The 13837-nt window shown below is 46.1% G+C and overlaps 1 protein-coding gene across 2 annotated transcripts in view; it reads left to right on the top strand.

Moving 5' to 3' along the window:
- Window positions 1-9953: 9953 nt before the first annotated feature.
- PACRGL (parkin coregulated like) overlaps window positions 9954-13837 on the top strand; it is an 80284-nt gene continuing 76400 nt past the window's right edge. Inside the window, exon 1 of one of the 2 annotated variants that reach the window (XM_029590334.1) lies at window positions 9954-10286. The gene's annotated coding sequence lies outside the window, so the exon portion shown is untranslated. The remainder of the gene's footprint in view (window positions 10287-13837) is intronic. The other variant, XM_029590325.1, reaches the window with a different exon arrangement.

Genomic DNA, 13837 nt, shown 5'->3' with positions numbered 1-13837 from the left:
ATAAATAACCAAGCACTCAAATAGCATATGTAGCTCACTAACCATCTACGAGAGATTATACATGAGTCGGCTCAGTATAGACTATTGGTCTATGAGTGACTGGCTTAGCTACAGTAGACCTACTAAAGTCATTAAATCATTCACAGTGGTTGCAAAAGACCTATTGCAAAAGCAAACAAGTTAACGGAGTGGACAGGCAAAGCAAAGGTCCGGGCTTGGAAAGAGTCAACGGTGTGGTCAGGCAAAGCAGAAGTCAAAGTCCGAGGAGGCAATCCAAGGATAGGTTGAGGATCAGGAACAGGAGTCAGGAAGAATCAGGAACTAGGAATGAGGAGAATCTCTAGGAGGCAACAAGAACTCGACCAGCGAGAAGGCCTATTGCAAAAGCAAACAAGTTAACAAAGCATGCTATCCATATAATACTGACTTCTCTCTTTTTCTGCACGTATATATAGAGGGAACTGGCCCAGTGTGATGGGTTCATGTGTATCTCTGTACCTTTATCCCTTTGTTTTAAAATGTGGGTTTAAGTACTGGAGCTCCGCTGACGTCCATTTCCGAGGCCGCGGCTCGGTTTCCGCTGCGGGCCCTACTTAAGACACAGTGACGAGCGCACTAGGGAGCGGCGTGTTGCTGAGTGGCGGTTTCTCTCCACGGGCCACACGGAGAGGCCCGTCGCGGAGCACAAGGATCCGTAGCTGAGTCAGAGGCACCAGGGGCGGCCCGAGAACGGAGCCGGAGGCCTACCGCCGCCAGGGACGAGGGACCAGGCACTGGATTCACTTGAGAGAGGTAAGGGGGCCAAGCCGCGGGTCTGCTGCGCCTGGCACGCAAAGCAGATTGTTATTGGTTAGTGTTATATTTTAATGGTAATTTTTGTTAATAAATTGAATTTAGAAGGTTAATCTAATATGGTGATTCCATCTGATTTTTTATTTAAACCTCTGACTTCTCCCTCTACCCTGAGGGACTGTTTAGGTGGGTGCTATTCCTTTTTGTCCTGGTAAGGTACTCTGAAAGGAAGGAGGTATTCCTCTTAGCTGCTCCCTTTGTGTAAACATCAAGTGATACCCAATTAGAAACAACTAAAGACTGTATATTATTACACCTCAGCCATCGAAAGCAGGAAGATTGACGCGCCACAAAGGGGGAGGGGGCTAAACAAGGTATTCTGGATGAGTCATTGGTGGTTATGCAGCATAGCTGTGTTTGCCCTCATGGACTATTGCTGGTCCAGGATAGTCATTAGCGGTCCAGTGTGGGCCAAATGGGGTTCAGAAAGTATCACTGAACTGGTATGAGGCTCAGAGTGTCGTCATGGTCTTGCATGGGCCGAGTGGGGTCCAGCTCTGACATTGGTGTCAGATGTACATCACAGGTGTGGTGGTTTCCAGGAAACCTGATGGACAGCTATGTGCCAGCAACTGATCACAGAAGAGGTCTCATTTCTCAGTCGGTTGGGAAGTGGGAGAGAGTCATTGATGGTCCAGGATGGGGTTGAATTGGATCCAGAGAGAATCATCGGTGGTCCAGCATAGGTTCAGGTCCAGAGTCAGGATAAGGAGAACTACTGATGGGTCAACATGGTGGGTACTTTCCTGGTGGATATTGAAGGGGTCTGAACGCTTCAACCTGACAAAGGACTTCATGTACCAGAATTCCCTGCTTCATGACGGGTTTACTTACAGTCTGCAATACAGCTGTAATTAGGACATTGAGAAACTCTCTGTCAGCACATTGCACATTTTCATCTTTTGGCTTCGCTGTTCTTATTCTCTGATAAGCTTTCACTGCTGTAACCTAGATTAGAACAATGGATGTATTATGTGATGGGCTGTATTACTGCAGACTCGCGAATTCCTTTCCAGAACTGCAAGTCCCAGCAGCCTCTCCTGCAGAACATGGGAGAAGTTTCACGAAAGTTCCAGGGTGTCGAGGGAGGGGGTCAGTAGCCCCTTCAGCAGGAATATGCTTGCTCAGCAATGCTTAGAACGCATGTGTAAAAGATAAGAACTGTAAAGTGCATAAGAGTCTGCTCCTGGAGGGGAGGGGCATGCAGTTGTACTGAGCCTTTGTCTTAGCTGCATCTTGCTGGCAATAAAAGTCTATCTTTACGGATCAGTTGTCTGGACCTCCTTACTGACTAAAAAGAGACGGTTACATTTGGCGAGCCAGCCAGGAGGTACCGGGGATGCTATTTTAGCCCCCCAGTTGGTCCAGGGGATTTTGTGGCGGAGTGATCCCCCAGACTTGCCTGGTGAGTAGCCACCGCTGAGTTCAGTGATCAGGTATCCGAGGGGGTCATTCCACGGAGATCCTCTGAGACCTTTGGGCTGGTGATCTGGGAAGAAGGCTTTCATGACGTTCGGAAGAACCCTGCAGGCGAGTATTAAGGGAATGATGGGAAAAGTGAAGAATAGCTAAAAGAGTAGCAAATAACCGGTCCATCCGTGAGGGGACCGAGGGGGCTTTGATCACACCCCAAGCGGTGGTTTGGTAGGAATTGCATTCCGAAAGCCACGCGCATAAAAAGAGGAAAAAGAAGTAACGCATACGATAGTGGGAATAGGTTTCTTGTTGTGTGAAAGTGACCCTTTTGTGTCTGACGGATACGGACCCCTTACCTATCCGTCTTCCCTTCCCTCCTTTGTCTGTGAATTCTATCCTGATGGGAGGGGGCGGTTCGACTCCATTAAAAGTCATGACGGAACACTATAGTGAAGTGTTCGATAGACATAAATGTACTAAACCCGGAATGATTCAACGATGTACCCATAGGTGGCCCGGTTTGTGTGTAAATTGGCCTCCGGAAGGAACTTTCAATTTCCAAACGGCCACAAGGGTCCTGAAAATAGTTAGTGAAGAAGGGAATCCGGGTTGCCCTGAGGATTAACCGTACATAACTGCTTGGATTGCAGTTATTGAGAATCCTCCGTCGTGGGCAAAGAAGTTAGTGGAGGGAGCCGCCCTCGTAATGGTGGCTCAGGTGCACAAAATGGGGAACTGGAAGTCCCCATTATTAATTAAGGATTGTAATGTATGTAACTGCTATCTGTGAATTGCAAGCACATGTACCAGGGATTTTTTGTTTTTAATTGTTTTAAACCCTAATAAGAAGAGATTTTGGTTTACAGATGCTGCACAAGACTACTATACAACAAATTAATGTACAGTGTTGTTAAAATACTGATTTGATTGCTGGAGAATGCATTTACTGGTGTTGAAGTTTAGAACTTGATGGCAGTTAAGGGTTAACGGCAGAGATAATTACAGGAGAGAGGAGGGAATCGAGCCAGAGGAAAAAAAAAAAAAAAAAAGACGTTGAGCCAGTGCGTAGTGCATTCAACATGGCTGTGCGTTTCAATGCTTGTCTCATATATATTATCTGTTATTTAAAAGTTACATTGGAACACATGATAAAGTATGAACTCTCTTTTGCTGACACAGTTTATTTTGAAGCTGTCTCTGGGAAATTTAGAGAAATGATTAAGAATGGGTTCTTTGTTAAAGTTTTTCTTGTTGCTTCTTTGGCTAGCAGTAGTTAAATATGCAGAGTTACTCCCTGTTTTAAGGAACTGGCAAGATAAGACAGCCAAGCATGTGCAGCGCTGACTGTGGGAATTACAGGATGCCGTTTGTAAAAAAAAAAAAAAAACAAAAAAAACAAAAACGGAGAAAACAAAGACTTAATATTAAAAATTTTGATTCAGTGGCAGGCGCAAGATAAGGATTATTGGAAGTTGTGGGCAAGAGAAGGGGCCACTATGCAAGATTAGGAACAAGAGCAAATATGAGTCGGCCCAAATGATAAAGTAGTAGCCCACACACACACACATATATATATATATTGCAATTATGTTCTTTTACCACTGGTGGGGGCTGGGCTCTGGCTATTACCATATGTTCTTAGTGTTTGCAATGTAATTGATACAAGGCTTCCAAGGGTTTGATCATCACTCCTGCACACCTAAAGCGCCCCCCCCCGGATCCTTGCCTGCAGATCCAGGTTGACTTTATTGAATTAACCCAATGCCAAACTTACAAGTATGAAGGAAGCAATGTTTTGCAGCTTCTCAGCCTCGTCAGAACTGATTTGCCTCCAGGCGCAGGTCACCTATTCAATTTCCAGATGGACTGTGATCTTTTCATCGTATTTTGAGATGTATGGGAACAGGGATCAGGAAGAGAAGAAAAGGGCCCGTCCCTGCAACCAGGAACTTAATAATAGAGACCCGACATCCGAAAGAAGCTGCAGAAGGCCGAAGGCTTTGAGGGCATGAGCCTCAGCCAGTTAAAAGCTATAGCAGACCAGGTATGTGGAAATAGAGAAGTGGAAGAGAAAAGAGAGAAGCAAGTAGAGACATGAAGGAGAAAGTGACTGTTAGCCGCCGCTCTCGAGGACACGCGGACGGGAAGGAGCCAAGACAATGGCAGACCGCGAAGAGGAGGGGGAACAAGACCCCCCCTTTGGGAAAGAATCAGTGTGCGTACTGCAAAAATGAAGGCCATTGGAAGAGAGACTGTGAAGAATGGCAAAAGAAATACGGGAGCCCTGCAGTGAATACTAACGACAAAAATGGACCTGCACCGACACAAAGGGGCCGAGGAGGAAGGAGATCGGACAACCCCCACTGGCAGATGGCGGGGGAGGCGACAAGGAGCATACAGCCTGAAGAGACCGGGAGGGAAGAATCCCCACTGACCCTCTGGTGGAGATCCACGAGGTAACACAACAAAAATCAGGGGCCTGTTGGACTCAGAGGCCAACGATCTGTCATGACTGCACCAATCGGCCCCCCCGACGAAAGAGACTGTTTCTATAGTGGGTGCCTCAGGTCAGGTACTCACTGCCCCTCTGCAGAAAGAATGAACTATACAAGTAGGCGGGACCATGGTATCCCTTATCGGATGGAACCTGCTGTGTAAGCCTCAGACCACATTGAGATTTCAACCAACAGGGGAAGTTAAAGCCTCCTTCGGGGACCATCCAGTGATACTCATCTGTCCCCTCCAAGAAGAATGGAGACTACATCTTCCCATAGTCGAACGAACCATCGAACATCGATATGAAAACAACACCCCCCTCAACAAAAACGAAGACAACTGATGGATAGTGTACCCCAAGTATGGTTCGAACAGAACCCGGGAGGAATAGCTATCGACGCTACCCCCATATGGATAGAGATGAAACAGAATGCACAGGTGATTAATCAACCTCAATACCCCATTCCATATATGGCCAGACAAGGAATCCAGATACACCTGCAAAGACTGTATGATTTGGGCATTCTTCGGCGAATCCGATCTGCTTGGAACACCCCTTTGTTGCCAGTAAAGAAGCCTGGATCTAATGACTATCGACCAGTACAAGACTTAAGAAAAGTGAATAGTCAAGTAGCAGATCTAGTAGCCCTCGTCCCAAATCCGTATTCAATCTTGGCTCAAGTCTCTCCTGCATCAAAGTGGTACAGTGTCATTGATCTCAAAGATGCCTTCTTCTCCGTCCCGGTGGCGGAGGAATGTCAGAAGATTTTTGCTTTCACATGGGAAGATGCAGATACTGGAGTAAAGCAGCAGTACACATGGACTCGGTTGCCTCAAGGGTTTAGGCACTCACCTACGCTGTTCGGTGAGCAACTGGCAAAAGACTTAAAGATGTATCAAGTAAAGTATGGGCCAGTCATACAATACGTGGATGACCTTCTGTTGTTTCGAGAGACGTACCTCGAATGTGCGGTATCCACTCTTCAGCTGCTAAAGACGTTGTACTCAAAAGGGTATCGTGCAAGTAAAAAGAAAGCGCAAATCTGTGAATTGGAAGTAGAGTATTTAGGCTTCCAAATACGTGGAGGAACCCGATGTCTGGGGATTTCTCGCACCAGTTCTATAAGAGATCAACCTGTACCCACTTGCAAGAAAGAGCTCCGGGCGTTCCTTGGAGCTGCAGGATACTGTAGGCTGTGGATTGCTAACTATGCAGTTATTGCCCAACCCCTGTACGACAAGCTGCGGGGTAAAGAGGCAGAATCTCAACCCTTCCAATGGGAAGGAAACGAACTGGCAAGCTTACGTCAATTAAAAGAAGCCTTAACTGAACCACCTGCCTTAGGATTGCCAGATGTGATGAAACCATTCCATCTATTCGTCGACGAGAAAAAAGGCATGGCCATAGGGGTATTGACTCAAACTCTAGAATCATAGGAACGACCTGTTGCATATCTGTCAAAAGGAATGGACAATGTTGCAAAAGGATGGCCAGGTTGTCTTCGAAGCATTGCGGCTGCATGCTTTCTAATTCCAGAAGCAGTCAAATTAACTTTTGGTCAAACTCTGAACGTAACAACTCCCCACACCATTCAAGGACTGCTAGAGACCCATGGACCAAAATGGATGACTAATTCACGTCTCGTCAAGTATTAAGCCTTACTGTGTGAAACACCTGAACTTCAAATACAGGACAGCAAAAACTTGAACCCGGCCACTCTTATGCCGGCACCTGAACCAGTTGCCCATGATTGTGAAGAAGTCATGACTACAATACATTCCAGTAGACCAGACCTGAGGGATCAACCCTGGCAAGGAGCTTGGACTTTATTAACTGATGGGAGCAGCCAAATCATTCATGAGATACGTTCTGCTGGATATGCTGTTGTATCCGAAGATGAAATCGTTGAGGCTCAACCTCTTCCCCCAGGAACGTCTGCACAAAAAGCTGAACTAATTGCCCTTACTCGAGCTCTGCAGTTGGCAGAAGGAAAACTGTAAATATCTATACAGACTCTAAATATGTCTTCCTTACAATTCAAGTGCATGGAGCATTATAGAGGGAAAACAATTGAACAATGCATCAGAAGTACGTGAATTACTAGACGCAGTTTGGCTTCCTCGCAAGGTGGCTGTAATGCATTGCAAAGCACACACCAGGAAATCAAACCCTATTGTCAAGAAAATCAGAGAGCAGATGAAGCAGCAAAAAGGGGCAACTCGGGAACCCTTCCAAGCAGTATTAATTGCATCGAATCATCAGGCTTCAGGCAGTCCTGGAGCTCATCACCAACGACTGCTTTCGCTCTTAAACTCTGGGCAAAACAAAATACCAAAATTATGACTGCAGTGTACCAGAATAGATTGGTTTTAGATTATCCTCTGGCCCAGGAAGGTTTGTGGAACATTTAACCTCTCCAATTGTTGTTTACAGGTAGATGACCAAAACAAGGTTATCCAAGACATCACTGATCGCATGGTCAAGATGGCACACGTCCCTGTCCAGCAATGGAATAGTGCTTGGGACTGGACCAATTGATTCCGTGGTTGGTTTTCCATGATCGATGGATTTAAGAGCTTGTTTGTTATCCCAGCCAGTTTAATTCTGTTTTGTTTTTTAGGACCCTGAATTATTCCTTTCTTGCTCAAACCGCCTTCGTCAGGTGATGAAGGACATTGCAGAATGCAAAACCGCCACGCAGCTTCTGTCACTGTACATGTATTCCTCTGAGCCTATAGAACCTGTTTAACCATCCTCATGTTTTATCCTGGGCCATCTTCCCATACATGACAAGTTCGGGCTACAAAGGGGGGTGGAGCCAATAGGGCCCATCCGTCTCAAACCCGTGAAGAAACCATCGGACTGTTTGGGAAATTAGGGCCCCCTGAGAACTCAAATTGCTAATTTTTCTTGTTTCTGTTTCTTTCAGCTCCACAGTTGCGTTGTGATGGTGTGATACTTTTCATAAATAATGATAAGTATCAAAGGGGGGAATGAAGGGGTCTGAACGCTTCAACCTGACAAAGGACTTCATGTACCAGAATTCCCTGCTTCATGACGGGTTTACTTACAGTCTGCAATACAGCTGTAATTAGGACATTGAGAAACTCTCTGTCAGCACATTGCACATTTTCATCTTTTGGCTTCGCTGTTCTTATTCTCTGATAAGCTTTCACTGCTGTAACCTAGATTAGAACAATGGATGTATTATGTGATGGGCTGTATTACTGCAGACTCGCGAATTCCTTTCCAGAACTGCAAGTCCCAGCAGCCTCTCCTGCAGAACATGGGAGAAGTTTCACGAAAGTTCCAGGGTGTCGAGGGAGGGGGTCAGTAGCCCCTTCAGCAGGAATATGCTTGCTCAGCAATGCTTAGAACGCATGTGTAAAAGATAAGAACTGTAAAGTGCATAAGAGTCTGCTCCTGGAGGGGAGGGGCATGCAGTTGTACTGAGCCTTTGTCTTAGCTGCATCTTGCTGGCAATAAAAGTCTATCTTTACGGATCAGTTGTCTGGACCTCCTTACTGACTCAGAGGCACCAGGGGCGGCCCGAGGACGGAGCCGGAGGCCTACCGCCGCCAGGGACGAGGGACCAGGCACTGGATTCACTTGAGAGAGGTAAGGGGGCCAAGCCGCGGGTCTGCTGCGCCTGGCACGCAAAGCAGATTGTTATTGGTTAGTGTTATATTTTAATGGTAATTTTGTTAATAAATTGAATTTAGAAGGTTAATCTAATATGGTGATTCCATCTGATTTTTTATTTAAACCTCTGACTTCTCCCTCTACCCTGAGGGACTGTTTAGGTGGGTGCTATTCCTTTTTGTCCTGGTAAGGTACTCTGAAAGGAAGGAGGTATTCCTCTTAGCTGCTCCCTTTGTGTAAACATCAAGTGATACCCAATTAGAAACAACTAAAGACTGTATATTATTACACCTCAGCCATCGAAAGCAGGAAGATTGACGCGCCACAAAGGGGGAGGGGGCTAAACAAGGTATTCTGGATGAGTCATTGGTGGTTATGCAGCATAGCTGTGTTTGCCCTCATGGACTATTGCTGGTCCAGGATAGTCATTAGCGGTCCAGTGTGGGCCAAATGGGGTTCAGAAAGTATCACTGAACTGGTATGAGGCTCAGAGTGTCGTCATGGTCTTGCATGGGCCGAGTGGGGTCCAGCTCTGACATTGGTGTCAGATGTACATCACAGGTGTGGTGGTTTCCAGGAAACCTGATGGACAGCTATGTGCCAGCAACTGATCACAGAAGAGGTCTCATTTCTCAGTCGGTTGGGAAGTGGGAGAGAGTCATTGATGGTCCAGGATGGGGTTGAATTGGATCCAGAGAGAATCATCGGTGGTCCAGCATAGGTTCAGGTCCAGAGTCAGGATAAGGAGAACCACTGATGGGTCAACATGGTGGGTACTTTCCTGGTGGATATGGGCTCTGTTCATGGCTCCCACCTCTGCTTCTGTGTGCGGGGCTGCTGCATTCCACGATTTCAAGGTGAAATGCAGAAGCCCCGGAGGAACATGAGCCCAATTACGCTGTAAAGTGTCCTGTTCATATCCTTTATAGACGAATCAAGGCCTTGCAGGTCACTGAATTGCAAGGCCTTGATTGCAGCTACTAATGAAGCTTTAATCAGATCCAACAACACACTGATTGCAGTGGTGCACTCCCTTGCAGACTGTATGGACTCTCTACCAAGACAGTGCATTTATTTCCTCATGTGTAACATCTCCCCATGTATAGCCATCCATTCCATCATCATTCTGATCTCAGTCAGTTCTGTTGCAAGCTGGTCCGCCACTGCATCTATGGTATGAGTGGTGCTTCCGTTGGTGGGACAGTGCCATGATCTGAGACGCTCTAGCTAGAAGAGGTCTCATTCTATTGCACTTTTCTGCGGATATGCTCCATAAGTAAGGAGCCCGATGGAAATCTTAGAACTGTGAGAAAGTCACTAGAGTTGTAGGCAAATTGTCCAAAAGTAGCTAAATTAGTTTCCTGTCTTATTCACAGTTCTAAAATCACCATTTGATTTAAAAAAAAACAAAAACAAAACTGCCAGATCTAGCTACAAAATTGAGGTTTCTCTCGTCTCCCCTTGTCTCGCTTTGACTTTGTGTTTCCCCCTCGGACCAAATTGAGTGGCGCACCACCCCGGCAGACCATTTTTTGCGAGGTTCCCACCTCCGCGGTTTCCCGCCGGACCCATTTCGATGCTGCAGCAGCAGCAGCAGCGCGCGGCTCTCCCCCCAGCTGTTGGCCCTGGCTGCAGGGCTCCTCTCCTCCTCCTCCTCCAGCTCTGTCAGTTACTCGTGGTTGCGCCGCTGGTCGGGTCCCGAGCCCGATGCTGCTGTTGGTAGCAGTTACCCCTCTGCCCTCCGGGATAGCTGACAGCTGGCTAGCTCGACGGAAAAAAGGAAAAGCAAGGAAACGGGCCGTTTCTGTTTACCGCCGCTCAGGCTGCGGCAACAGCCGCTCCCTGTAAAGGGGCGAGGAGCCGTTTCCCTGCCACCGATGTAAGTGCATTTAAAAATGAATGTTTAATTCCCGCCCCGGTTACGCTCGGCGGCGGCTTCACCGGCTGGCAACCTGAAATGCTCTTGCCTTTTCCAGAGCTGGGATGAGGCACTGCGGTCGGGCAGCTTTCCTCGCTGGAGCTGGTTGTATTTTTTCTTGGTGAACTATATGTAATAGTATCAGGCTAGTTTCTCCTACAAGCAATAAAGTCATATTAGAAAAACAAAAAGTAATGTCAGTTGCTTACAGTGTCTTGTGGCCACTCATATAAGCTAAATGCGGCCTCCTGGTATGTTGGTGGTTACTGATGTAGGGGAAGTCGAGTGATGGGGGGGGGGTCTAAAATAAAGGCAGTGTAGCGTCTATGGGAATGGACTGCAGTATCTAGAGAAATAAGGCACAATCGCTTGGCAGTTTAGATGAAATGAACCTGTGTTCAGAGTGCAGGCCCCTAGATGCTGCTCCTTTTATTTAGTTTAGTTCACGCCTTTTCGTTGGTGGCCGAACGCCTCTGATGTTCAAGTACAGGAAGTATTTTCCCTGCTCCCAGAGGGCTTACAATCTAAGGTCCTATAAGAAAATTGGTCATGTCCATGTCATTCAATTATGGGAAAACAGAGCTGATGATCTTGAGTAAATTCCCTTTAAATAATATGCCTACTTCTTTTCAGTTTGAGTATGAGTGATTACTGTTTTTCTACAAGTAAGGAATCTAGGGATAGTGCTAGTGCAACTGATTGTGCAAGCTGTGCACTTGCACAGGGCAGTGGCTCCTCGGATGGCATGGTGGTGGCCTGGGGGCACCTAGGGCTGAAGTTCAGAGGAGGGCATGTGGGCATCTGGGGGTTCTCAACCCACCAATGGTCTCACCTAAGAGGAGGCCACAATGCTGTCTAGTGGACCCCATCTTGGCGGCAGCCAGGACAATGGAGGCCATGTGGAGATCCTGCAGACCTTATCCCATAGGCACCAAGTTGACAAGGAGGCGATGGGGCTGTCTGATGGATTCTATCGCACTGGAAGTTAGGACAAGGAGGAGACTGCAGGCCACCCGGTGGACCCCATCCTGCCAGCATCCAGGACAACAAGTAGGCCATGGGGCCTCCTGGTGGATCTCATCCTACAGCATCTTGGGGTAATGAAGAGGCCACAGGGCTGCCTTGTGGACCCCATCCTGCTGTAAGCATGTTGGTGAGGGAGGGGGAGGGAGTGTGTGTGTGTGTGAGAGAGTGTGTGGGGGAGGGAGGGAGCATGTGTGAGAGCATATATGTGTGTGTATGAATATGTAAGAGATAGCATGTGTGTGTATAGCTATATCTATCAGTATGTATATAAAAGAGAGGGAAAGTTTGTGCATCCCTCTCCCACTAATCCATGAGAATCTCAGGGTGACTGGAAATCAAAAGCTCCTGGGCATGGTTTTGTTTTTCCATTGTTGCATTGCATAGGGAGTCCTGTCTCATTTTTACCTATATTTTTTTTTCTATTGTTCTTTATGGTTACTCTGTTCTCTATTTGGTGAGGGTCTGTTTGTGTTATGTATGTATGACTGAGGTGAGGTATTCTAATAGGAGGTATAGGGGTGTTTTAGGGCCTGGTATATTTGTAGTGTTGCCTTTTTATAGATAGAGTTGATACTGTGTGAGTGCTGGCAGTCAATGTAGTAAAGCAACGTGGGAAGTTAAACATATGCTTGTGAGAGTAAGCAGTGGTGGTATCGGGGAAAAATGAGATTACTGCGATCATCGTTTTTGTACTGTTACTAGATGTACCCAGCGCTGTGCTGAGTACATCTAGTGCTTCATGGAGCTTACAATCTAGTCAAGAGACACAGGCAAGTCATTTCAGGAAATTTATTACAACATAGGGAAACAGTGAAAGCCCCACCAGTCTCTCTTTCACATTTTAAAACAAAGGGATAAAGGTACAGAGATACACATGAACCCATCACAATGGGCCAGTTCCCTCTATATATACGTGCAGAAAAAGGGAGAAGTCAGTATTATATGGATAGCATGCTTTGTTAACTTGTTTGCCACATGTGGCTGTCAGAGCTCTTCCACTGCTGCTGCTCCTCCTCCCAACACTCAGAATGAGACACATCCAGTGCTCCTTGCACACTCAACCTGGGGATAAGGCAGATGCTCAAATGATTCAAAGGAAGATGCTCAGTAAAGGAAAGATGAAGAGGTGCTGTGTGAGCCGAACAAAGAAAGGCCTGGGTATCATAAGAACATAAGAAATTGCCAAGGGTCCATCATGCCCAGCAACCTGTTTCCAAAGAGGCCAAACCAGGCCACAAGAACCTGGCAATTACCCAAACAATAAGAAGATCCCATGCTACTGATGCAATTAATAGCAGTGGCTATTCCCTAAGTAAACTTGATTAATAGCAGCTAATGGACTTCTCCTCCAAGAACTTATCCAAACCTTTTTTGAACCCAGCTACACTAACTGCACTAACCACATACTCTGGCAACAAATTCCAGAGCTTTCTTGTGTGTTGAGTGAAAGAATTTTCTCCGATTAGTCTTAAATGTGCTGCTTGCTAACTTCATGGAATGCCCCCTAGTCCTTCTGTTATACAAAAGTGTAAATAACAGATTCACATCTACTCGTTCAAGACCTCTCATGATCTTAAAGACCTCTATCATATCCCCCCTCAGCCATCTCTTCTCCAGCTGAATAGCCCTAACCTCTTCAGCCTTTCCTCATAGGGGAGCTGTTCAATCTCCTTTATCATTTTGGTTGCCCTTCTCTGTACCTTCTCCATCTTTTTTGAGATGGGGCGACCAGAATTGTACACAGTATTCAAGGTGCGGTCTCACCATGGAGCGATGCTGAGGCATTATGACAGTTTACAATTTATTATCCATTCCCTTCCTAATAATTCCTAACATTCTGTTTGCTTTTTTGACTGCTGCAGCACACTGAGCCAACGATTTTAAAGTATTATCCACTCTGATGCCTAGATCTTTTTCCTGGGTGGTAGCTCTTAATATGGAACCTAACATTGTGTAACTACAGCAAGTGTTATTTTTCCCTATATGCAACACTTTGCACTTGTCCACATTAAATTTCATCTGCCATTTGGATGCCCAATCTTCCAGTCTTGCAAAGTCCTCCTGTAATGTATCACAGTCCACTTGTGATTTAACTACTCTGAATAATTTTGTATCATCCGCAAATTTGATAACCTCACTTGTCGAATTCTTTCCAGATCATATATATATATATATATATATTGAAAAGCACGGTCCAAGTACAGATCCGTGAGGCACTCCACTGTTTACCCTTTTCCACTGGGAAAATTGACCATTTAATCCTACTCTCTGTTTCCTGTCTTTTAACCAGCTTGTAATCCACGAAAGGACATCGCCTCCTATCCCATGACTTTTTACTTTTCTTTGAAGCCTCTCATGAGGGACTTTGTCAAATGCCTTCTGAAAATCCAAATACAGTACATCTACCAGTTCACCTTTATCCACATTTTTATTAACCCCTTCAAAATAATGAAGCAGATTTGTTAGGCAAGACTTCCCTTGGGTAA

The sequence above is a fragment of the Rhinatrema bivittatum genome, chromosome 1 (genome assembly GCF_901001135.1).
Source record: "Rhinatrema bivittatum chromosome 1, aRhiBiv1.1, whole genome shotgun sequence".
Classification (NCBI taxonomy): Eukaryota; Metazoa; Chordata; class Amphibia; order Gymnophiona; family Rhinatrematidae; genus Rhinatrema; species Rhinatrema bivittatum.
Note: the sequence above shows the minus strand (reverse complement) of the source record. Positions and strands in the feature narration are given on the sequence as shown.